Source organism: Carcharhinus amblyrhynchos, chromosome 2, assembly GCF_965287045.1.
Source record: "Carcharhinus amblyrhynchos chromosome 2, sCarAmb.v2.hapA, whole genome shotgun sequence".
Classification (NCBI taxonomy): Eukaryota; Metazoa; Chordata; class Chondrichthyes; order Carcharhiniformes; family Carcharhinidae; genus Carcharhinus; species Carcharhinus amblyrhynchos.
In genome coordinates this window covers 18030255-18055125 of record NC_137325.1, presented here as the reverse complement: position 1 = coordinate 18055125, position 24871 = coordinate 18030255, and the positions used below count along the sequence as shown (strand labels likewise).

Below are 24871 nucleotides of genomic sequence, written 5' to 3'. Positions count from 1 at the left end.
ATCGATCCTGTACCAACAACAATCCCACCCAGGCCCTATCCTGGTGACACCATGTAATTACCCTGCTGATTCCCCTGACATTAAGGGCAATTTAGCACGGCCAACTACCTAACCCTCACATCTCTACAGTATGGGGGGAAACCGGAGCACCTGGAGGAAACCAACATAGACAAGAGGAGAGCGCGCAAACTCCACACAGACAGTGACCCAAGGCCAGAGTTGAACCCGGGTCCCTGACACTGTAAAGTTTAAAGTTTATTTATTAGTGTCACAGGTAGGCTGGCGTGAACATTGCAATGAAGTTACTGTGAAAATCCCCGAGTTACCACACTCCAGCGCCTGTTTGGATACACTGAGGGAGAATTTAACATAGCCAAATCACCTAACCAACACATCTTTCGGACTGTGGGAGGAAACTGGAGTGTCCCGAGGAAATCCATGCAGACATGGGGGAACACGCAAACACCACACAGTTGCCCAAGGACGGAATTGAACCCAAGTTCCTGGCGCTGTGAGGCAGCTGTGCTAACCACTGTGCACCATGCCATCCTAATATAGTCATCAGCACCAGGCGAGGACAAAACTTCCATCAGCCGTACCTAGTCCACCTAATTTTGTCTTTCTGTTGTTTTTGTCTTGTTAGATGTCGGCGTAGAAGTATGGTTTTGTATTTTGTTGTCTATTGTATTACCTGTAAATATCTGTGAAGCGCTTGGAACTAATTAGCTTAGAACTAATTGTTGTGTGCAGTATTCCAGGGGACCACATTTCAGGGCTGCACTGGAGATACTTGAGGTGTGGAACAGAACCAGTTCATGTTGGCCCATCTTTTGTACAAGGCAGATATTTCACATAAAGAACTCTCATCTTTCCAAGCTTAATATGTGATTATTACCAACATCTGCACACAAAAAGACAACAAGAACACATGGCAGATTTATTAGACCGTACTTCACACATAGCAATAGTGAATGGTATTCACTTGCTGTACACCAAGTAAATCCCATTTCAATGTACTTCTTATCATTTCTATGATCCTTTGATAAAGAACATCCTTTGTGCCTGGCTAAGAGCATTTCCCTTCACTTGCTGAGATTTGCATGTTGAGTCAATAGTCTCACCATTATCTCACCGGCAATTCAAGCAAGTGTTCCGATTCTGGTAATACATCTTTTAATCCTTTGATTCTCATCACTGACGCTTTGTGTGTTCTTCTTAACACTCTCCATCTTTAGCCATCCATCTATTTTCCATTGTTACGTCCTGAAAGATACGCTGAAAGTGTGATGTATTCAACCAAGAAAGCCCTGACCGCGTTTGTGTTTGGACTGAACAGTTGCTGAGCACCAGAAACTACACATTTCGAGATGTGGTGATTGGGATTTAAATCCCAATCTGTGTTCTCAATGATTCAACACAAAGAATTGTGTTTTTTGTAAAGCTATGATCTTAAATTTTTGAAGCTTTTTCCCGAGTAACCTATTTTAAATTGCAATAAATAATTCACAGGTAAAATCCGCCACTAGACTATTTACAAACAACAAAGAAAATTACAGCACAAGAACAGCCCCTTTGGCCCTCCAAGCCTGCACCGACCTTGCTGCCCGACAAAGTCTCCCACAAAGTCCATGAGAATGGCCTGAAGAGGCTTAGCAACAAGCGCATGTGGACTTTGCGGGATCTTTTGAAGGACATATATCCTTAGTAATAGTTGACGCTCATTCAAAGTGATCAGAAGTTGGTATGATGAAATCAACTTCACCAGAAGAGACTATTGAGACATTCGGAGAAGGCTTTCATAGTTTTGGATTCTCTGAAGAATTGGTAAGCGATGAGGGGCCTGAATGTGTCTCCCATAAATTCAAAGGTTTCTTGGAAAATAATGTATTTAACATATTCATTGAAATTCTATTGCCACACCTGCCATGCAATTAGAGCAGGTGAGGAACTGACAATGGAAATGTCCATTGACCCCGGGCGGGATTTTATGGTCTTGGGTTGAGTGAGGCTGTAAAATCCCTCAAATTAGGTTTGTACCATGAAACACACATTGAGAGCAACCAGGGAACAAGGTTTCCTGGCTGATCAATCATCTTAAACAATTGCTCCTGTATAGGAATACTGTTCATCCTATGACCAAAACCTCTCCTGTATTGTTAATGATGAAGAGACAATTACATTCAACATTCAACTTGTTGAATCTTCTGAAAACAGATGAAGTCATTCAGCAGAAACAAGAAGGAACGACGGGAAAACATTGGGTGGAATTTTCCCATCCTGTCCACCATGACAATCGTAGCAGGTAGCGCAGGACCGTGCAAAGGTCCCTTGACATTGGGCAGGTTTTTCTGGTCTTGGTGTGAACGCAGCAGGAAAATCCAGCACATTGAGACTCCCACCAAGGACAAGGAGTTTTGGCTCGTAATTACTCCTGAGAAATGGATTCCTACCGCGATCCTTGCAGAGACTTGGATCTGTCTTGTCTGCTGTCCAAGCCAGAGACGATGTTATCTGGAGGAAGCATGTGGTGGGAAGAACTGATCCAATGGGAATGGAACCAGCTAGAATTATAAAGTCTAATGATGACCACGAAATCATTGTTGATTGTCGTATGTGATTCTCTAATGTCCTTTAGGGAAGGAAATCTGCTGTCCTTACCTGGTTTGGCCTGACTCCAGATCCACAGCAATGGTTGATTCTCAAACAGCCTCTGAAATGGGGGATAGTTAAGGATGGGCAATAAATTCTGGCCCAGCCAGCAGTGCCCACATCCCGTAAAGAAAGGAGAAGCATTGATCTCCAAACTGGCACTGCTGACGTCAAATTGATGTCACACATTGGTCAATGTCATTATCTGGTGGACATTCACAATGCACACACTGATGCCTTAATTGTTATCAGGTCTGCCCTGATTTATTCCAACTGTGTGCTTGGGCAACACGGATGTCGTATTAGAGGGCCTGTAACACCCAACCAAAGTTGTGCTAATGAATCCAAATTCTTGTGCCAGGGTCCCTTGTTTATGTAGAATATACAGCACAGGAACAAATCATTCAGCCCAACTTGTTTGTTCTCCACTTGACCCTCTCTTCCAAGCCTATCTGCTTATCTGTCTATTGCTTTCTCTCTCGTGTACATATCCACCTTCACCTCAATGCATCTTCTGATGGTCAACTCAACCAGCACATCTGACATTCTGATCACTCTCTAAATAAAGAATTTTCTCTCAAGTTCATTATTGGAATTAATAGAGACATTGAGCAAATTTTCCCTTCTGCCCAGATATTTGCAGGATCCAACGTATCACAGAAGAAACTTTTAAAATTGAATTACGAAAGAAAATTTGCAGTTAACCAGAAGCTGTAATGGAATCAAGCAGAAAGAACATCAGTTCCGCTGATGGTAATGTCATGCTTTGCACTTTACCCATTAGTTGCATTGTGCTGGGTGTTCTCAGTCAAACGTTGTTGATTACAGAAGCGGTTTAACAATCATGCATTGGGAAGCATTACATTGGAGAATCAGGGCCTGATTTTACCATTTTCATTCTAAATGCTGAACGTGGGCATAATTCAGATCTGACTTGGAAATCTGTTCTCGGGCGCCCCCATACGCACTTAGCCTGAAAAAAGAATCACGAGTCTGAATCATGCTATGGGTGGGGCTTAGCGCACCCAAAATAATCAGACTCTGAACTGTGCGTGCGCAGTGAGAAGAAATACTTTAAAATTGCGCCGCTGTCACATCGCTCCCGGGCCACAAAAAAGCAGATAAAGTGACCTGGGAGAGATGGTCCCCACAGACATTACCCCATTCCTACAATATAACTTTCCCCCTTATCCACCCCCGCCCGCTACCCAGACTGATTGTGACTTTCTGCCTCCTTTCCCCTCCACTGATCGCCCGCAGAGTGGCAAGGGAATGCCTTTGCCCCACCCCCAAGATCCATCTGGCCTCCCTTCACCCCACCCCACCCTGAGATCCATCCGGCCTCCCTCCTCCTCTCCCCCATCAGAAATCTACCTGGCCTCCCTCCCAGTATATTTCACACACTCTCAACTGAGTACTTTGACAGTTTCACTCATTAAGTGCACATCCACTCTTATAGCCGTGGAATCCCTTCTCTCTGTAGCCTGTACTTGCAAAATCCACCCAGGTACATATCTAGGCCTTTATTGAAGTTGTGTAATGAAACATATAGGTGCATGTACAAATAACCGTTCCTTGATTCAACAACCTATAGAACTGTGTTTAGCAACAGCCAACTTGCAGTAAATTCTAAAAGCTACATTTCCAAGTTTAGAAGATAATTTGGGAAATGGTAATAAGATAATTTCTACTTCTGAATTTGCTGGTGTAGGGGGAAAAAAACATTCACGGTAAGTGAAATATAATCTAAGTAGCATTTATAACACGAATGATCAGAATTAGCAATGTAATGGGATAGAATTAACTCTTTTCCCCCCCCGGCCCCAACACAGAATGATTGGGCTTCCCCCGTCCCAAGAATGATCGGGCCTCCCCTCCCCCCACCACTAGACAGTGATCTGGCCTCCCTCCTCCCTTGGCCCCCCTGACCACCAGACAACGATCTGCAACCCCCCCCACCCTCCCCCATCCATCAGAGATACATCTGACCTGCCTCTCCCCAACCACCAGAAAATGATAGGGCTTTCCTTCTCCCACCTCCCACCTCCCACCACCCCCTCCCCCACCAGAGAATGATCTGGCCTGCTTCCCTCCCCCCTCTTCCCATCACTGATCTGAGTCAGAGAGCCGTTGGAAGCCCTGAACTTACCTTTTCAGACGCTGGAGCACCCGAATTAGACCTTTGCTGAGCAAGTCTGTTTCGTGCCGAATTTGGTCACGCGAACACAGTGGTAAAGGGGGAAATGCTGGTAAAGTTGGGCGGGCAGTTCATTGATGCAATTTAAATGCATGCAAATCATTTAAATTGGCGTTGCAGCGGTTTCGAGCACTAATCGGATCGCAGCCATTCCTGGGTCTAGGTAAAGTGGCCACTTGCGTGGATGTGGGCGCAGATTGTGTTAGTGGCCTCACGCCCAAATTTACCACGTTCGGACGTGACGCAATGGTAAAATCGGGTCCTCAGTGTTGAGTCTATCACATATATTGGGATATGGGGCATGACTTCCGCTGGAGTGGCAATTGAGCCTGATTCCCATTTCCTCTTCATAGAATCATAGAATCCCTACAGTACAGAAGGAGGCCATTTGGCCTATCGAGTCCGCACCAACCACAATCCCACCCAAGCCTTATTCCCGTAATCCCACACATTTACCCTGCTAATCCCCCTGACACTAAGGGGCAATTAACCTAACCTGCACGTCTTTGGATTGTGGGAGGAAACCGGAGCACCTGGAGGAAACCCACGCAGACACGGGGAGAATGTGCAAATTCCACACAGACAGTGACCCAAGCCGGGAATTGAACCCAGGTCCCTTGCATTGTGAGCAGCAGTGCTAACCATTGTGCCACTGTGCCTCCTCTTGCAGTTACCTTCTTGGAGATGCTGCCACTCTTAGCTCACCCAGCCTTCCGATTCAGGCAAGATCTTTTTAGGGCAACAGTGTCCCATGGCCATCTGTCTAGGGCAGTGGCACTGGAGAGAATGAGAACACAATCTGCTTGTTATGGCCCTAGCTGCTGTGAAGAATGCCAGTTTTAAGTTCCAGCTACTGACCAAACAGGGAGAACTCCATTTGCCCAGCTTCACTTTGATTCCCTTGATCACAAAGATCGAACGATCGATCAGACATTCACCATGAAGGGACCCAGTTCAACTTTGCACTCAAAGGATGGAAACTTCCTCAATACCACACTGGAACTAATCTATATACTCCTTCACAGTGATGTTTGAGCCCATTACCTTCCCTAACTAAAGTGCCAGCAATACAAACCAAGCTAACCTGATCAATGTAACTGGATTCTTAAATATTATTGTCTTTTTGAACTTCTATTTAATGATTTTGTTAAAGACCATTGCGAGAGAAATAAACTGCGCTGTTAGTTGATATGAATTGAATCTTACATTTTGTTCAGAAAGGACCATAATCCTGGGACTAAAACAAATTGACATTCTTTGGAATTTTCCTTTTAACTCGGTTTTTGAAATTGAAATTGTAGGTACGTGAGAAATTAGCTCTGAAAATCCAAACTGATCCCCCAAGGGGTAGTATAAAAGCTTGTGCCAACGCTGGGGGATCTGATTAAATTGCTGGCTACACTACAAAAAAAGAAAATAAATCATTTAATATCCATTCATCACCACAAGGCAAATGCAAATCTATCTTTCTGTGACTGATCAGTCTGTCAAACCATAGGGAGCCGGGATACACACTCCCCGCTAGTAGATGTTGAAACACCCACATTGGGACTGATGAATTTCACAGCACTCTGAGGAAAAATAGATAAATTCTTTGCTGTTATATTTCTATTGACCAGTTGTTGCAATGAGATAACCTTGAATTCATCCTTTGTGGCTCATTACAATCATCACAGAATCCCTACAGCGCAGAAGGACACCATTTAGCCCATCGAGTTTCCACTGACTTTCCAATAGAGCATCTTATCCATGCCCTATCCCGTAACCCCACATACTTGTAGAATCCATAGAAGCTTACAGTGTAGAAGGTCTTTTGGCCCATCGAGCCTGCACTGACCACAATCCCACCCAGGCCCTACCCCATAACCCCAAGCATTTACCCTAACTAGTTCCCCCTGACGCTAAGGGGCAATTTAGCATGGCCAATCCCCCTAACGCACACATCTTTGGACTGTGGGAGGAAACCAGAGCACCCGGAGGAAACCAGGCACAAAGAGAATGTGCAGACTACACACAGGCAGTGACCCAAGCTGGAAATTGAACTCAGGTCCCTGGCGCCGTGAGGCAACAGTGCTAACCACTGTGCCAGCATGTCACCGACTAGATCACCAGCTAATAACAAAATAAATAGCCAGGCTGTAAAGCCTTTGAAGAAAACTAGCTTGATTCCTCAGAGTTGACACGATCTTAGAGAAACTGCATTGAATAAGCACAGCTGAAAATTTCTCTGAGGAAACCAATTTGAATCGTTTTTTTTAGAATTGGGGGATTTTTGGATGTTATTTAATTACAGCCTAATTGAAGTTACTTCATGATTAATTCTTGTTTTGGCTCTTAATTCCATTGTTGCAAGTTAGTTTTTTATTAGAACCTGTGGAATATGCATTCATTTACATATTGCCAAGCAACATGTGTGTCGGTAGTGGGAGGAGCTGAAAAGTCATGGAATCTTTACAGTGCAGAGGGAGGCCATTTGGCCCATCAAGTCTGTACTAACCCTCTGAAAGAGCATCTTACCCAGACCCCTCCCCTCCACCCTATCCCCTTAACACCATACATTTGCAATGGCTAATCCACCTAACCTGCACATCTTTGGACACCAAGGGTAATTTAACATGACCAATCCAGTGTACCTGCACATCTTTGGACTGTGAAAGGAAACCAGAGCACCCAGAGGAAACCCACGCAGAAATGGGGAGAAAGTGCAAGCTCCACACAGGCAGTGACTCAAGGCTGCAATGGAACCCAGGTTCCTGGCGCTGTGGGACACCAGTGCTCACCATCATGTAAGGATGGCTTGCAATGGCAAAAGTGTTTCCATGCCAGGAGAGAGGAGTTAACAGTGCAAGGTGGACTGATGCTGAATGGCCAGAGGATCGTAATCCCTTACAACAGAGATACGAACCCTGTTGTGCCAGCAAGGCCAGCAGGAGTTGAAGGCAACAGAGTGTAGGCCAAAAGAAATTATGTACTGGCCAGCAATATGATTTGGAGCTGGGAACCAGGTATAGTGTGTCAAAATTTGCAGATGACACAAAGATGAGTGGCAGAGCAAAGTGTGCAGAGGACACTGAAAGTCTGCAAAAGGATATAGATAGTTTAATTGAGTGGACAAGGGTCTGGCAGATGGAGTACAATGTTGATATATGTGAGGTCATCTATTTTGGTCAGAATAACAGCAAAATAGGCTGTTATATAAACGGTAAAAAATTGCAGCATGCTGCTGTGCAGAGGGACCTAGGTTGACTTGTGCAAGAATCTCCGTGAATTTGTTTGCAGGTGCAGCAGCTGATTAAGACGCAAATGGAATTTTGTCCTTCATTGCTAGAGGGATAGAGTTTAAAAACAGCAAAGTTATGTTGCAGCTGTATAAGGTGCTGGTGAGGCCACATCTGGAGTACTGTGTATAGTTTTGGTCTCCCTACTTGAGAAATGATATACTGGCACTGGAGGGGGTGCAGAGGAGATTCACTAGGTTGATTCCAGAGTTGAGAGGGTTGGCTTGTCAGGAGACACTGAGTAGACTGGACTATATTCATTGAAATTTAGAGGAGTGAGGGGAGATCTTATAGAAACATATTAGATTAGGAAAGGAATAGATAAAATAGAAGCAGGGAAGTTGTTTCCACTGGCAGGTGAAACTAGAATGAGGGGGCATAGCCTCAAAATAAGGGGAAGCAGATTTAGAACTGAGTTGAGGAGGAACTTCTTCACAAGAAGAGTTGTGAATCTGTGGAATTCCCTGCCCAGTGAAGCAGTCGAGGCTATCTCATTGAATGTTTTTAAGGCGAGGATAGATCCATTTTTGAACAGTTAAGGAATTGAGGATTATGGTGAGCAAGCGGCTAAATGGAGCTGAGCCCAAGCAAAGATCAGCCATGATCTTATTGAATGGTGGAGCAGGCTCAAGGGGCCAGATGGCCTACTCCTGCTCCTAGTTCTTATATTCTTATATGATAACATAGAGAGGAAGGTGTGCACGATGGAGTGTGCTCACACTAAAGAACAACTGCACCTTTATGAGATTCCACATCTTCCATGGTCCCTTACCACATCAGATGTATTTGGTTATAATGGGAAATAGCATTTGATCCTCATTGATTCATTCTCAGGGTGGTTTGAAATTGATTACTTAACTGACATGAAGAGCACTACTGTAATCTGGAAGCTGACGGGACACTTTGCCGTGCATGGGCATTGCTCAATGCTAATGACAGGGCAGTTTGTGTGCAGGGGGTTCAAATACTTTGCATACATCTGGGCTTTGGTCATATTACAAGCAGAGCTCTTTCGTCCACAATCGAATTGGTGGAGTGCGCCGTGCATTCAGTAAAGCACCTATTTGACAAGTGAATCTGTGAAAACTCAGACTTTTATGCTGCATTGCTTCATCTGTTCAACCTGCCAAGGGAAGGTCTGCCCTCGCCAGCGTGGAGAATGTTCTCCAGATATAACAGAACAATGACCCCTGTAGTCAATACCCTGCTGCAGTCTAAAGTGGAAACAAATGTGAATGAAGTTCTTATGAAACAATAACAAAGGGGGAAGAGCTGCCGTGGATCGCAAGGCCCACAGAAATCCAGCACCTGAAGCCAGGCCAGATAGTCAGAATCCAAACTACGCGGAGTTACGGAAATATGTCTGTTGTACGTCGCCATGCTCCTCCAGTCAATCTCTACATGATCGCCTCAGATGGCACCACACCTCTCGGGATATGCCATCATCTGCTTCAGGTACTGGAATCAGCTCTGCTAAGTGCCACTGAGAGTGACACACCAAGTTTGCAATCTGTGTCTGCCACACCAACTAAGACCGAGGCCCTTCCTCTGCCAATGCAATCAGCCCTGCATCTAGAATCTCCACCCCAGGGCTCGCCTGGTGTTACGTGAGCAGTAACCCAGCTGCTTCCCAGGGACAGTCAACTTGTATTACCACACGCTCAGGGTGACTGAGCAAGCCAAACTACAAGTTTAAGCGCTATGTACCTGTCTAAATATATATAATGCTGTTTATGTTATATAAGATGTGAAAAAGATGGGGGAGGGACACGTTTGGGTTTTGCACCAGTTTTAGTTCAAGTTCATGTTAGTGCATTCCAGTTCACCGCTGTTTTTTTTTATTTCCATTCTCTGTACTTTTTTTTGTTATGCATTTACAGATCATTCCAACTGAAATGAGTAATATGAATAATATGCATTCATTTATATATTGCCAAGCAACTTGCGCACTGGCAGTGATGTCAGATGTTTGATTTGATTTGTTACTATCACTTTTGATTAGGGAAAACATCACAGCCGTACAGACAGGGGATACATCTGAGGGTTTGGCCACTGAGTCCATATGGGTAGAACTGAGAAATAAGGGGGGAAGCACTTTGATGGGTTGTACTATAGCCCCCAAACTAGTCAGCGGGAAATTGAGGAGCAAGTACGTTAGGAGATAGCACCAAGGAAAATAAGTTGGTAATAGTCGGGGATTTTAACTTTCCCAACATTGACTGGGACAGCCATATTAATAGAAGGTTGGATGAAGATTAATTTGTTGACCGTATTCAGGAGGAATTTCTCATTCAGTACGTGGATGCCTGACTAGACAGGGTGCAAAACTTGACCTCCTCATGGGAAATAAGGATAGGCATGGGACAGAAGTGCCAGTGAGGGATCACTTTGGGACCAGTGACCATAATTCTATTAGTTTTAAGATACCATGGAGAATGATAGGTCTGGCCCAAAAGTTAAAATTCTAAATTGGGGCAAGGCCAAGCTAATTGGGGGAGTCTGTGGGAAGGCAAAGGGATGTCTGGTAAGTGGCAGGCTTTCAAAAGTGTGTTAACCAGGGTTCAAGATAAGCACATGTCTCTTAAAGTGAAGGGCAAGGCTGTCAGAAATAAGGAACCCTGGATGACTTGGGATATTGAGGGCTGGTCAAGAAGACGGAAGAGGCACATGACATGCATAGGCAGCTGGGATGAAGTGAACCCCTTGAAGTGTAGGAGTAGAGTTAAGAGAGAAATCAGGAGGGCGAAAAGGGACACAAGATTCATTTGGCAGATAAGGCAAAGGAGAATCTAAAGAATTTCTACAAACACATAAATGGCAAAAGTGTAATAAGGGAGAGATCAACAAGGTCATCTATGTGCGGATCCACAAGAGATGGGTGAGATCCCAAATGAATCTTCCTTGTCAGTACTAACGTTGAGAAAAGCATGGATGTTAGGGAACTTGGGGAAATAAATAGTGATGTCTTGAGGAGTGTACATTTTACAGAGAAAGAGGTGATGGAAGTCTTAAAGCATTTCAAGGTAGATAAATCACCGGGACCTGATGAAGTGTATCCTAGGACATTGAGGGAGGAAATTGCAGGTCCCCTAGCCGAGATATTTGAATCATCGGTATCACGGGTGAGGTGCCTCAAGATTGGAGAGTAGCAAATGTTATGCCATTGTTTATAAAGGGCTGCAGGAAAAAGCCAGGTAACTACAGACCAGTTAGCCTCACATCTGTGGTAGGGAAGTCGTTGGAAGATATTTTGAGAATCAGGATCTACGGGTATTTGGAGACACAAGGACTGATTAGGGGCAGTCAGCATAGCTTTGTGAGTGGAAATCATGTCTCACAAATTTGATTGAGTTTTTTGAAGGGGTAACAAAGAAGGTAAATGAGGGCAGTGCAATTGATGTTGCCTACATGGACTTTAGCAAGGCCTTTGACAAGGTACCGCATGGTAAGTTGTTGCATAAGGTTAAATCTCACAGGATCCAGGGTGAGGTAGATAAATGGATACAAAATTGGCTTCTTGACAGAAGCCAGAGAGTGGTTGTAGAGGATTGTTTTTCAAACTGGAGGCCTATGACCAGCGATGTGCCTCAGGGATCAGTGCTGGGTCTGCTGTTATTTGTCATTTATGTTAATGATTTGGGTGAGAATATAAGAGGCATGGTTAGTAAGTTTGCAGATGACACCAAGGTTGTTGGCATGGTGAACAATAAAGAAAGTTACCTTTGATTGCAACGGGATCTTGATCAATTGGGCCAACGGGCTGATGAATAGCACATGGAGTTTAATTTAGACAAATGTAAGATGATGCATTTTGGTAGATTGAACCAGTGCAGGGCTTACTCAGTTAATGGTAAGGCACTGGGAAGAGTTACAGAAGAAAGAGACCTAGAGTACATGCTCCTTGAAAGTGAAGTCACAGGTGGACAGAGTGGTGAAGAAGGTATTCGGCATGCTTGGTTTTATCGGTCAGAACATTGAATACAGGAATTGGGACGTTTTGTTGAAGTTGTACAAGACATTGGTAAGGCCACACTTGGAATACTGTATATAGTTCTTGTCACCTTATTATAGAAAGGATATTATTAAACTAAAAAGAGTGCAGAAAAGATTTACTAGGATGCTACCAGGACTTGATGAATTGAGTTATAAGGAGAGGCTGGATGGACTGGGATGTTTTTCTCTGGATCGTAGGAGGCTGAGAAGTGATCTTATAGAGGTCTATAAAATAATGAGGGGCGCAGATCAGCTAGATAGTCAATATCTTTTCCCAAAGGTAGGGGAGTCTAAAACTAGAGGGCATAGGTTTAAGGTGAGAGGGGAGAGATACAAAAGTGTCCAGAGGGGCAATGTTTTCACACATAGGGTGGTGGCTGTCTTGAATAAGCTGCCAGAGGTAGTAGTAGAGGCGGGTACAATTTTATCTTTTAAAAGGCATTTAGTCAGTTACCTGAGTAAGATGGATATCGAGGGACAGGGGCCAAATGCAGGCAATTGGGACTAGCTTCGGGGTTTTAAAAAAAAGGGGCAGCATGGCAAGTTGGGCCAAAGGGCCTGTTTCCATACTGTAAACCTCTGTGACTCTATGACTTTATAACTTGAATGATCTTCCCAACTGAGCTCATCATGGAGACCTCAAAACCTCGCCACACGTGCCATAACCCCCTGATCAGAGTCAGAGACGGTACCATTGTGGGTGTGAGGCTGGTTTCGTCACCAGCGAGGGATGATAAAAATTGGAAGTTGCGATAATGCTGGCGAGATTTGTGACTTCCACTTTCTGCCAGATTTTGAGCTCCCACCAGCATTCCCACAGACATTGAAGGTGGGCTCAAGATCTCACCCAATACAGCTGTCTTCAAAGATCCAACTTCAATAACAAGTGTCTTTCAATCAGATAAAACAAACCACTTTAATCTTCGGATTAAAAGATAGCACCTGCTGTTTAATACAATCCATACATTGTTATACCTGCTGATTGCAATGTTCAAAGAACAGTGAAATCCCTTCCATGGCTGTCTGAATTGCAGCTTAATCGAATACTAAGTCATGTGGTTAGTGTAATAAGGCCATAAGACATTGGAGCAGAATTAGGCCACTCGACCCATCAAATTTGGTCCACCATTCAATCATGGCTGATATTTTTCTCATCCCCATTCTCCTGCCTTTTCCCCATAACCCTGACCCCCTTATTAATCAAGAACCTCTGACTTAAAGACACTCAATGACCTGGCCTCTACAGCCTTCTGTGACAAAGACTTCCACAGTATCACCTCTCTCTGGCTGAAGAAATCCCTCCCGTTCTCTGTTTTAAAGGATCATCCCTTTAGCCTGAGGTTGTGCCCTCTGGTTCTAGTTTTTCCTACTAGTGGAAACATTCTCTCTACGTCCACCATATCCAGGCCTTGCAGTATCCTATAAGTTTCAATGAGATCCCCCCTCATCCTTCTAAACTCCAACAAGTACAGACACAGAATCCTCAACCGTTCCTCATACAACAAGCTCTTAACTCCAGGGATCATTCCTGTGAACCTTGGTACAAAATTCCCAAAGTTAAAAAAAAGTGTTCAGATTCAAATTCTACAACAACCTCTATAGTGAAATAAAACTCATGGTTACAGCTGTCCAAATTGTTTGTTATATAACGCTCCACTAGAGCAGAACATAATGCTATCAGCTTCCATCAAGGGATAGTTTTCAAAAACTGTGCTCCTCGTCAATACATTTCAAGGTTCGCTGTGGGTTGCAATGTTTCTTCTCAAAACACAACAAAACCTAGCTCACAAAAAAGTTTGACTGCAACATCTGACAACACAAGAAATGTATTCCATCTCTGGAAATGGAATTTAAAATGGTTGACTCCACAACACATCCTTGAGAAATTTAGCATGTAGAAGTACACTGAATGAGTGAAAAAAAACACACTCTATAGCACCTGTAATGCAGAGACAGTGTATGAGGGTCATTTTTAAATCTTCTTTCATAAGATGTGGACGTCACTGGCAAGGAAAACATTTGTTGCTCAGTCTTAATTACCCTTGAGAAGTTGGTAGTGAGCTTTTTAATTCATTGGTTCACGTTCTCCCACTGTGAGGCGAGGAGGGGAGTTTGGAAGTTCTGATCCACTCAGTGAGTGAATGATAATATCATTCTAGGTTAGGATGGTATGTGGCTTGGAGGGGAACCTTTGATTTGATTTATTATTTTCACATGTATTAATATACAGTGAAAAGTATTGTTTCTTGCGCGCTATACAGACAAAGCATGCAGTTCATTGAGAAGGAAAGGAGAGAATGCAAAATGTAATGTTACAGTCATAACTAGATGTAGAGAAAGATCAAAGTAGTGTGAAGTAGGCCCATTCAAAAGTCTGATGGCAGCAGGAAAGAAGCTATTCTTTTGTGGGTTGTATGTGACCTCACATTTTTATATCTTTTTCCCAGATGAAGGTGGAAGAATGTATGTCCGGGGTGCGTGGGGTCCTTAATTATGCTGGCTGCTTTTCTGAGGCAGCAAGGTATGTAGACATTGATGGGAGGCTGGTTTGCGTGAGGGACTGGACTTCATTCATGACCCTTTGTAGTTTCTTGCGGTCTTGGGCAGGGAAGGAGCCGTACCAAGCTGAGACACAACCAGAAATAATGTTTTCTCTGGTGCATCTGTAAAAGTTGGCGAGAGTCGTAGCTGACATGCCAAATTTCCTTAGTTTTCAGAGAAAGTAGAGGCGTTGGTGGGCTTTCTTAACTGCAGTATCAGCATGGGGAGACCAGGACAGGTTGTTGGTGATTTGGACACCTAAAAACTTGAAACACTTGACCATTTCTACTTCATCCCCATTGATGTAGACAGAGGCGTGTTTTCCACTATGCTTCATTTTGTTGAAGTTGAAGGAGAGATTATTGTTGTCGCACCAGTAAACCAGATTCTCTATCTTACTCTGTCTCATCATTGTTTGAGATCAAACCCACTAAGGTGAACTTTCAGGTGGTGGTATTCCCATACATCAGCTTCTTCTATGTGATAGATGCTGTGGGGTTGGAAGGTGCTGCTAAAGGATCCTCGATGAGTAGCTCCGGTGCATCTTGTTTAAGGTGCACACTGCTGCCAGTGTGTATCAATGGTGAAGGGTGTGAATATTTAAATTGGTGGATGAGGTGCCAGTCAAAGCTCCTTGAGTGTTGTTTGAGCCACACTGACCCAAGCAAGTAGACAGTATTCCATCACACTCCTGACTTGTGCCTTGTAGATGCTAAGTAGGCTTTGGGGAGTCAGGAGGTGAGTTACTTGTCTCAGAATTCCCAGTTTCTGAATTGATGGCACAGTATTCATGTGGATGGTCCAATTCAGTTTCTTATCAGGAGTAATTCCCACTTTGTTGATCGTGGTGGATTCAGCAATAGTTATATGAGTGAAAGGAGAAATGGTTGGATTCTTTTTCCTGGAATCCTAGAATCCCTATAGTAAAGAAGGAGTCCATTTGGCCCATTGAGTCTGTACTAACTACAATCCCATCCCGATCATATTCCCATAACCCCACACATTAATCCTTGCTAATCATCCTGGTGAATTTAGCATGGCCAATCAATATAACCCACACATCTTTGGAATGTGGGACAAAACTGGAGCACCTGAAGGAAACCCACACAGATACAGGGAGAACATGTAAATCCCACACAGACAGTGACCCGAGGCCGGAATTGAACCTGGGTCCCAGGTGCTATGAGGCAGCAATGCTAACCACTGTGCCACCGTGCTACCCTCCTTGGAGATGGTCATTGCCTGGCACTTGTTTGGTGAGTATCTTCTTACTTGCCATTTATCAGTCCAAGTGCAAATGTTGCCAGGGCCTTGCTAGACGGGCTACTTCAATATCTGAGGGGTTGCCAATGGTGCTGAACATTATAAAGTCATTAGTGAACATCCCCATTTCTGATATACAATAGAGAGAAGGTCATTGATGAAGTTTAAATGATTTCCATTGATTACAGCCTGGGAATGGAGGGGAGTGGGGGCACACATGGGGATTGCAACAGCACACCCTGTAGCATGGAATCTCTGACAGTAAGTTTTGGATTTCCATGTTAACGTGTGTAGACGTGGACTCCAAATATTGCTGTTAGTTTCAGTCAGGAATGAAATAAGCACTGACAGTCTTGCTCCCATTACCAATGAAAAAATGAGCTAGAGAGATAAGACCTGATATAAATACTGTGTAAGTAGATGGATTTTGAATGAATTAAAATCTTATCCATAAAAATGTTTGCTGCCTCATAGAATCACAGAGTCCCTACAGTGCAGAAGAGGCCATTTGGCCCATCGAGTCTGCACTGACTCTTCGACAGAGTATCTTACCTGTCCCCCGCACTATTCCGGCAACCCCACACATTTCCCATCTAATCTACATATCTTGAGATATGAAGGGAGAATTCAGCGTGGCCAGTCCACCAAACTCCGCATATCTTTGGATTGTGGGAGGAAACCCACACACACGGAAATGGGGAGAACATGCAAACGCTACATAGACAGTCATCCCAGGCTGGAATTTAAAAAAAAACAATTTAGCATGGCCAATCCATCTAACCCGCACATCTTTGGACTGTGGGAGGAAACCGGAACAAACGCACGCAGACATGGGGAGAATATGTGAACTCCACAGAGACACTGACCCAAGGCCAGAATTGAACCCAGGTTTCTGGCACTATGAGGCAACAGTGCTAACCACCATGTCACCCCATCTCGGTAACCTTTGAAAGTAAATCCTCTCAGCAGTCAATTCCGTAACTGTTGCCTTTGTTTTGCAAGTATGCCAGATTTTTCAAATCACATAATGACTTCTTATCTGATTTTCAACATCTTGTCCCTTTACAGTTTATATTATTTCGGAATAATTACTTACCAATGTATTCTCCTGATTGATTAATTGTAATGAAGTTTAGTGGAATTCTAACAAACGTGTTATGTTTAATAAAATGGTTCTCTTGGGGCAGAGTTGTCCTCTCTTACCATTTAGCTTCTTACATGGAATCCACAGTGGACATGTGGCAATGCTATTCCTGCCTACAGACAGCTGTTCAGGGTTCCTGCACAGCCCTCTGGGAAGAGGACAGCCATCTGCGTGCTCCTGTTCTATAAAACCCACCGCTAATGGCATTTGGGATTTTCCCAAGAAATCTATTAGGTTTTGGACTACTGAAAAAAAAAATAGATATTGAACCATCTGTTACTCATTTCAAGAAGTTAATTTGTTTCCATTGAATGAATCATTCTTTGCACAGCGATGGTACAGCAATTATTTGATTAATTGAGGGCTGGCTGACTCTTCCTGTACTTTATTTTCCCCCTCGATGATCAAGTATTATTAGGTTTTACATCAGGTGACCTTGGCACCTGATGTACTTGATAGTGCAACTATGGTTGAAAGTCTACTGCTGCTCATATTTATTGGATGGGCACTGAGTGACTTTTGAAATGGAATTCACCTTATCTTCAGTTCAAATGATCTATATCCGTGTTTATGTTGCATACAAGCTTCCTCCCACTCTACTTCATCTAACCTCATCAGCATTACATTCTCTTTCTTTCTCCTGTATTTGTCTGATTTCCCCTTGAATGCATTTATGCTATCCACTTCAAAATTCGTGGGGGAGCAGGCTTAACATTCTTGCCACTCACTCAGTTAGAATCGTCGAATTTCTACAGTGCATGGGAGGCCATTTGGCCCATCGAGCCTGTGCTGACAACAATCCCACTCTATCCCTGTAACTCCATGTATTTACCATGCTAATTCCCCCTGGGCACTAAGGGGCAATTTAGCATGGCCAATCCAGCTAACCTGCACATCTTTGGACTATGGGAGGAAACCAGAGCACCCGGAGGAAAGCTATACAGGCACTGGGGAGAATGTGCAAATTCCACACAGATCACAATTTAAGCCAGCTCCCTGGTGCTGTGAGACAGCAGTGCTAACCACTGTGTCACTATGCTGTGAAGTATCTCCTGAATTCGTTCATAGATTTATTAGTGGCTATCTTACATGATGACCCCTTGTAGGACATTTTTTTTGTTGCCGACTGAGTTATCCCAGCTAGAAGCCTTTTAAAAGAATATCATCAGCAGTAATCACTTGGCTTCTTTCTGATATATTCCCCTAGGTTTTGATCTCGCAATTTGTTTCATTTGATACAAAGCTCTTTCATTGCTGCACTGCCTTTAATCTTTCATTGGGTGTGTCCTAACTTGTCCTTCAGCTTTGTTGTGCCAGTTCTGATGAAGAATTACAAATAGGAAATTAAGCTGCCGTTCCTTCTCTTTCAAGTGCTGCCTGGCCCACTTTTCATTCCCAGCATTCACTGTGTTTTGGTGTGCTGTTCGCCCTCTGTACCCTTCTCCAATTAGAAGATGAAACACACACTGAAAAATTTTGAGCTCTGGTGAAGTGTTATGGGATAGAAATTTGTCTCGGGCTGTTGCACAGGGTGGACATATCTGGCCGTTTGCCACACAGCACCTTGATATTCAGCTCCATTGTAACCAACATCAGACACTGCTTTTAATAGGAAGCTGATCCAATCCCACTCGTTGTATGCAATTGCTTGAGGTGAATTTCTAGAATAGAGTAGAATAGAAGAAAATCCCTACAGGGCAGAAAGAAACCATTGAGCCCATCAAGTTTTCACTGACTCTCTGGCAGAGTACCTTATCCAGGTCCTCTACCCTCGCCAATTCCCATAAACCCATACATTTATTATGGCAAAATCTATCTAACAAATGGATCTTGGGACACTAAGAGGCAATTTAGCATGGTCAATCCACCTAACCTGTACATCTTTGGACTGTGGGAGCAAACTGAAGCATCCAGAAGAAACCCACACAGACACAGGGAGAATGTACAAACTCCACACAGTCACCCAAGGCAGGAATCGAGCCCTGATCCCTGGCGCTGTGAGGCAGCAGTGCTAACCAGTGTGTCACCGTGCACCCAGCACCTCTGTATCTGTAGACCGATTGGTCAGATGATGACAAGATGATGTGGCTGCAAAAGGTCACGTGACAGGAGCATGAGGGTTCTCCCTGGAGCGCAGGCAAAACACAATCATGGAGCAGCTGCTCAACTAGTGAATAAAGTATTGTTTTTACAAATCCTCGTTGTCAATGTTTGGGAACTCAGCACTTCTGCAATGTCCTTCTACGTTTGTGAGTATATCAATTACATTAGATCCACTTGTTATAAAATGCCGATCTTTTCAAGTTCCGTTTTTTGTAGTGAAATATTTTAGGATATCGGAACAGTATTGGGTCAATCAGGCTCTCAAGTCTGTTTTGCCATTCAATTCGATCTTGGCTGATCTATATTTTAATTCCATCTACCTACCTGGGTTCTGTAATATCAACACCCTTGTCCTATTTAAATTGATCAATTTGCATTTGACTGAGCCTTAACAATTTTTGGGCAAAAGGTGCTCTAGACTAATGTTAAACGTTTGTGTGGAGAAGTGCTTCCTGAGCTTCTGGTTCCAATTTCAAGCTTACGTCTCCTTGTTCTCTCAAGGGAAAAGTAGGCAGTAATGAGGCAAATAAAGAAGCAATGGATGGCCAGTGGAGTGTCATGGTGGTTAACTCTGATGCCTCAGAGCAACAGAGAATATAATTCTCTCTCTCTTTACCTGATCAACGCTTTTCACCATCTTAATTACTTCACCTCAATTAGATCAGCCTTCAATTTTCCATATTCAAGTGAATACAAGCCAAGTCTATGAAACTTTCCCTCGTGATTTAACCCTTTTAGCCCTAGTATGATTTTGGTGAACTCCTTCCTCCTTCTTCCTCATCTCTTCCTTTTGCAGTGATGGTGACTGGATTGAGTTACAAACAAGTTTTCAATCCCTCATTGGATAAGTTGTTTCCCCTTGTGGCAGAGTCGAGGACCAGAGTACGGGATCTCAGCGTAAGGGGTCACCTATACAAGACAGAGGTGAGGAAGAATTTCTTCTCTCAAATGGTAGTGAACCTATGGGTATTCTTTACCACAGAGAGCTGTAGAGGTGGGTAACTAAGTATGCTCAAGGCTGAGATAGACAGATCTTTAATCAGTAAGGGAATCAAGGTTATGGGGATAAGGTGGGAGAGTTGAGTTAAGGATTAGTAAGGAAATCAAGGTTATGGGGGTAAGGTGGGAGAGTTGAGTTGAGGATTAGTAAGGGAATCAAGGTTATGGGGATAAGGTGGGAGAGTTGAGTTGAGGATTAGTATATCAGATCAGCCATGTGTTCATTGAAGGGTGGCACGGTGGCACTGTGGTTAGCATTGCTGCCTCACAGTGCCAGAAACCTGGGTTCAATTCGAGCCTTGGGTGACTATTGTGTGCGGAGTCTGCACATTCTCCTCATAGCTGTGTGGGTTTCCTTTGGATGTTCCGGTTTCCTCTCACACTCCAAAGATGTGTGGCTTAAATTGGTTGGCCATGGTAAAATTGCCCCATAGTGTCGGGGGAGGGTAAATATTTGGGGTTACGGGGATAGGGCCTGGGTGGTATTGTTGGACTCGATAGGCCGGAAGGCCTCCTTCTATACTGTGGGGATTCAATAATTCTATGAATAGCGGAGAACACTTGATGGGCTGAATGGCCTACAGCTTATGGACTTATGGGCATTCGTCATTCTCAGAGAGCTTGACTGTGGCACCACCTCGGTAAGATGAACTCAACTATTTTTCAGCTGGAACTGGGCAGGAAATGAAAGGTCTCAGTGGAAGTCAGTAGGAGAGAGACAAAATGCCAGGAATACTCAGCAAGTTGGGCGGGATTAATAGAGAGAAGAAACTAGTTAAAGTTCGACGATCTCTCATCAGAGCTGGGGATGTTAAAAATTAACAGCTTGTAAGCAAGCGCAGAGTTGTGAGAAGAGGAGGAGGAGGACGAAGAAGCAGGAGGGAGAAGATCTGTTGAGCTCTGATGAAGGATCATCCAGACTCGAAATGTTGGCTCTATTCCCTCTCCACGGATGCTGTCAGAGATTTTCCAGCATTTTCTGTTTTTGTTTTAGATTCCAGCATCTGCAGCAATTTGCTTTTATATATACGCAGGGAGGGTGACATGCATGACTAAAAGTCAAAGGGAATGATGGCGCAAGAGAAACGTAGACCGTAATGGGGCAAGTAAAGAAACAATAGCTGGGGCCAGACGGGCTACAGCGTGGTACCAGGGTTAGCGCTGCTGCCTCACGGCACCAGAAACATGGGCTGCAATTCTCCCAAAAGCACTGAGATGGTGGGAAAACTTCTAGATTCCGACTGTTTTGTCAGTTCAACTTCTCACTCGAATCCCTGCAATCTGTGCTCTGCAGAGGTCACAACTGCGGATATCATTAAAAACCCAGCGGGGCAGGGCCGGTGTCTGACAGTTCTGGAACTCTGTGCACGCGCGGTGGCCCCGATCTGTCAGTCTCCCCTTTTGCTGGCCAGCCCGATCACTGGCCAGCCTGGGACCCCCACAGTGCTGCTGCGCCACCCTCCTCCCACTCTGCAATGCCCCGATATCCAGCCCAGCCCCCCGGTAGTGGTGATCACCCCATCCCCCTCACCCTGGCAGATGCCCCCTCCTCCCGCTGACCTTCCCGGGGTCAGACCTCCCCTCCTCAGGTCAGGCCCCCCCCCCCCCCCCCCCACCCCACCCGGGAGGCAGGCCCTCTTCCCCAGCAGACCACACCTCCCTCCCGTCAGCCCAAACCAATCGCTGCTCTCCCTCCATCACAGACTGATTCCAATGCAGAGAATCAGCGGGACCCCCCCCCCCCCCACCCCCACCAATTGCCCCTAGGCCCTGTCCACACTAGGCCCCACTCTCTTGGCACTGCCCAATGCCTGGTCGGCAGTGTCAAGATGCCCCCAGGCAGGGGCACTTGCCTCTTGGACAGTGCCAGGGTGCTCATGCTGAGGGGGCATCCTCCCCACTGCCCAACCTTCTGGGGGGGACCCCAATTGCCTCCTTTCAATCCGGTGGGGTCTCCTGCTGGTTCCCCAACCATGGGGAACTAGTCTGAACCCCGCTGGAATGAAATATTCCTGGCGGGGTGCGAGATTCGATAGGGACCGGCAAATTCCCGATAATCACATTCAAACTACATTTAAAACATATTAAAAACACTTTCAAATGATTTACCTGCCTTCCCACCGGTTTCCAGCATGATCTGACTGGCGGCTCTGGGAGAAGCTTATACGTTCCCGGCACATGTGCAAATCCCGGAACAAGGCCGGTGATGCTCATCTCCCACCGCGACCCATCAGGAAAGCTGTGGGTCGGGATGGGAGAATCGCAGTCCCGGTTTCAATTTCAGTCTCCAGTGTGGAGTTTGCACGCTTGTCCCGTGCCTGCATGGGTTTGCTCCAGATGCTCCGGTTTCCTCCCACTTTCCAGAAGATAAGCAGGTTAGGGGGATCGGCCATGCTAAATTGCCACTTAGTGTCCCAAGATGGATTAGCCATGGTGAATGTGTGGGGTTATGGGGATAGGGGAGTGAGCCTGAGTAATACACTCTGATGTGGAGATGCCGGCATTGGACTGGGGTAAACACAGTAAGGAGTCTGACAACACCAGGTTTAAGTCCAATTGGTTGCAAATAAAAAGCTTGTGAGTTTACTATCAAATAAATTGGTTGGACTTAAACCTGGTGTTGTCAGACTTCTTACTAAGATGCTCTGACAGAGAGTTGATGCAGACTTGATGGGCTGAATGGCCTCCTTCTGCACTGTAGGGGTTCTATGATTCCCTAAGTGCTTGTAGCTGAATTGCAATGGGAGAGAGAAGGACATAACCTGTTACCAAGAGAATGCTGTAATGGTCCAGAAATCAGGCGGAAGGTACGTGCAGGAATTTATCAATGCAACAATAGAATGGCTGAGGAGTAATTATTATTGCCTTCTTTTGTATTACAGATCCAAGTTCATTTCATCCCCCTTCTATCCTGCTGCAGCACCAACAGGTATACAAAATATTAACTGTAAAACATCAAATTGGATTACAATGTCAAATGAATCGTGATGATATTCTTCAATTGAGGATATTGGAATTGGCATTAGCAGTAATATTTTTATTACAGCTCCAAGTGCATTAGATGCTAATGGAGCCACACTTAATACCTGCTTTAGCAGAATTATTTATAACTCAGGGTGATATCATGTTCTTATTCAGCAGCCATTGCATCTGAAAGCACACATACCATTCCAAATTTCCTACGTTATAGTTTATAATGGATCATTTACACCGCACTAAACATCACCATTATTTGACTTTTTATTTGTTCTATTGCCTTCCTTATCAGCGTGTTACAGCCTTTATAAATGTCTCGTAATATTTTGCGGACGGTCTTCTGGGCATAAGCCAACTCCTTTTAGGTAACGACTGTAATCATCTCTCATTAACTTACTTCAAGTACAGCCATCACAATGGCAAACCCCATAGGGTGTCTGGAAATGAAACTAAGAGGCTGAATCACCGGCAGTATCAGTATCGCAGCAATCATATCATTATTTTCCATTTAGTTTAACGCCGTTGGATACATTGATTGACATAAGGTGCGAAGCATGTGACTCGTTCTTTCAAGTTTCATCAAATCTTTTCACACGTCTTATTTAAAATAATCACTTTATTTTGGCCTGTCTGGAACGCCATTGAGAATTACCTGCTTTCAGGGCCATTTGCAGGCTGGAAGTGGATGTGCTCGCCGAGAGGCCCAAGAACAGTCTAAATTAGGACCTTGACCGTGGTTCGTATTCGACGGGTGAAAGGGCCATGATATCCGCATCAGCCATGAGCTGTTCACTCCTTTTAAAGAGAATCAGTACCAGGCTATTTGCCTCCTCTGGAGTCACCAGGAGAAGGGGCTGGGCTGGATAAATCATAAGCAGGCACCATTGGGATCCTATGCGGTGAGGGAATGATCTAAGGGAGTCGACCGTTGCCCTATGATAAATCCTTGAAGTACCCATGGGTGGCATACAGTGGCACAGTGGTTATCCTCACAGTGCTAGTGACCGGGGTTCAATTCTGGCCTCGGGTGACTGTGTGGAGCTTGTATGTTCTCCCTGTGGCTACGTGGGTTTCCTCCGGGTGCTCCGGTTTCCTCCCACAGTCCAAAGATGAGCAGGTTAAATATATTGCCCATGCTAAGTTTACCCTTAGTGTCCCAAGAGAGTAGGTTATGAGGATTAGCAGATGTGGGGTTACGAGAATAGGGCAGTAGGGTGGGCCTGGATAAGATGTTCTGTTGGACAGTCGGTTCAGACTTGATGGGCCAAATGGACTCCTTCTGCACTGTAGGAATTCTATGATTCTATAATATTTCTGCTCCTGGCTCCATGCTGAGGTAAGTATATTTTTTTAAAAAACATACTTTTAAAGACACCTGGTTGAGCATATTTATTTTGTAGATTATAGAATGCCTACGGTGCAGAGAGAGGCCATTCGACCCATTGAGTCTACGCTGACCACAATCCTACCCAGACGCTATTCCCATAATCTTATGCATTTACCCTAGCTAGTCCCCCTGACAGTAAGGGGCAATTTGGCATGGCCAATCCACCTAATCCATACATCTTTTGGACTATGGGAAGAAACCGGAGCACCTGGAGGAAACCCACACAGACACGAGGAGAATGTGGAAACTCCACATAGACAGTGACCCAAGCTGGGAATTGAACCCGTTTCCCTGGCACTGTGAGGCAGCAGTGCTAACCACTGTGCCATCACGCTGAAAAA

General features: G+C 44.6%; 1 long non-coding RNA gene across 1 annotated transcript in view; it reads left to right on the top strand.

The window, feature by feature from the left end:
- The window catches only part of LOC145360326 (uncharacterized), a 45964-nt gene that overhangs the window by 768 nt on the left and 20325 nt on the right, over nt 1-24871 (top strand). Inside the window, exon 2 of the long non-coding RNA XR_013889699.1 lies at nt 23050-23096. This is a non-coding gene — a long non-coding RNA (uncharacterized LOC145360326). The remainder of the gene's footprint in view (nt 1-23049; nt 23097-24871) is intronic.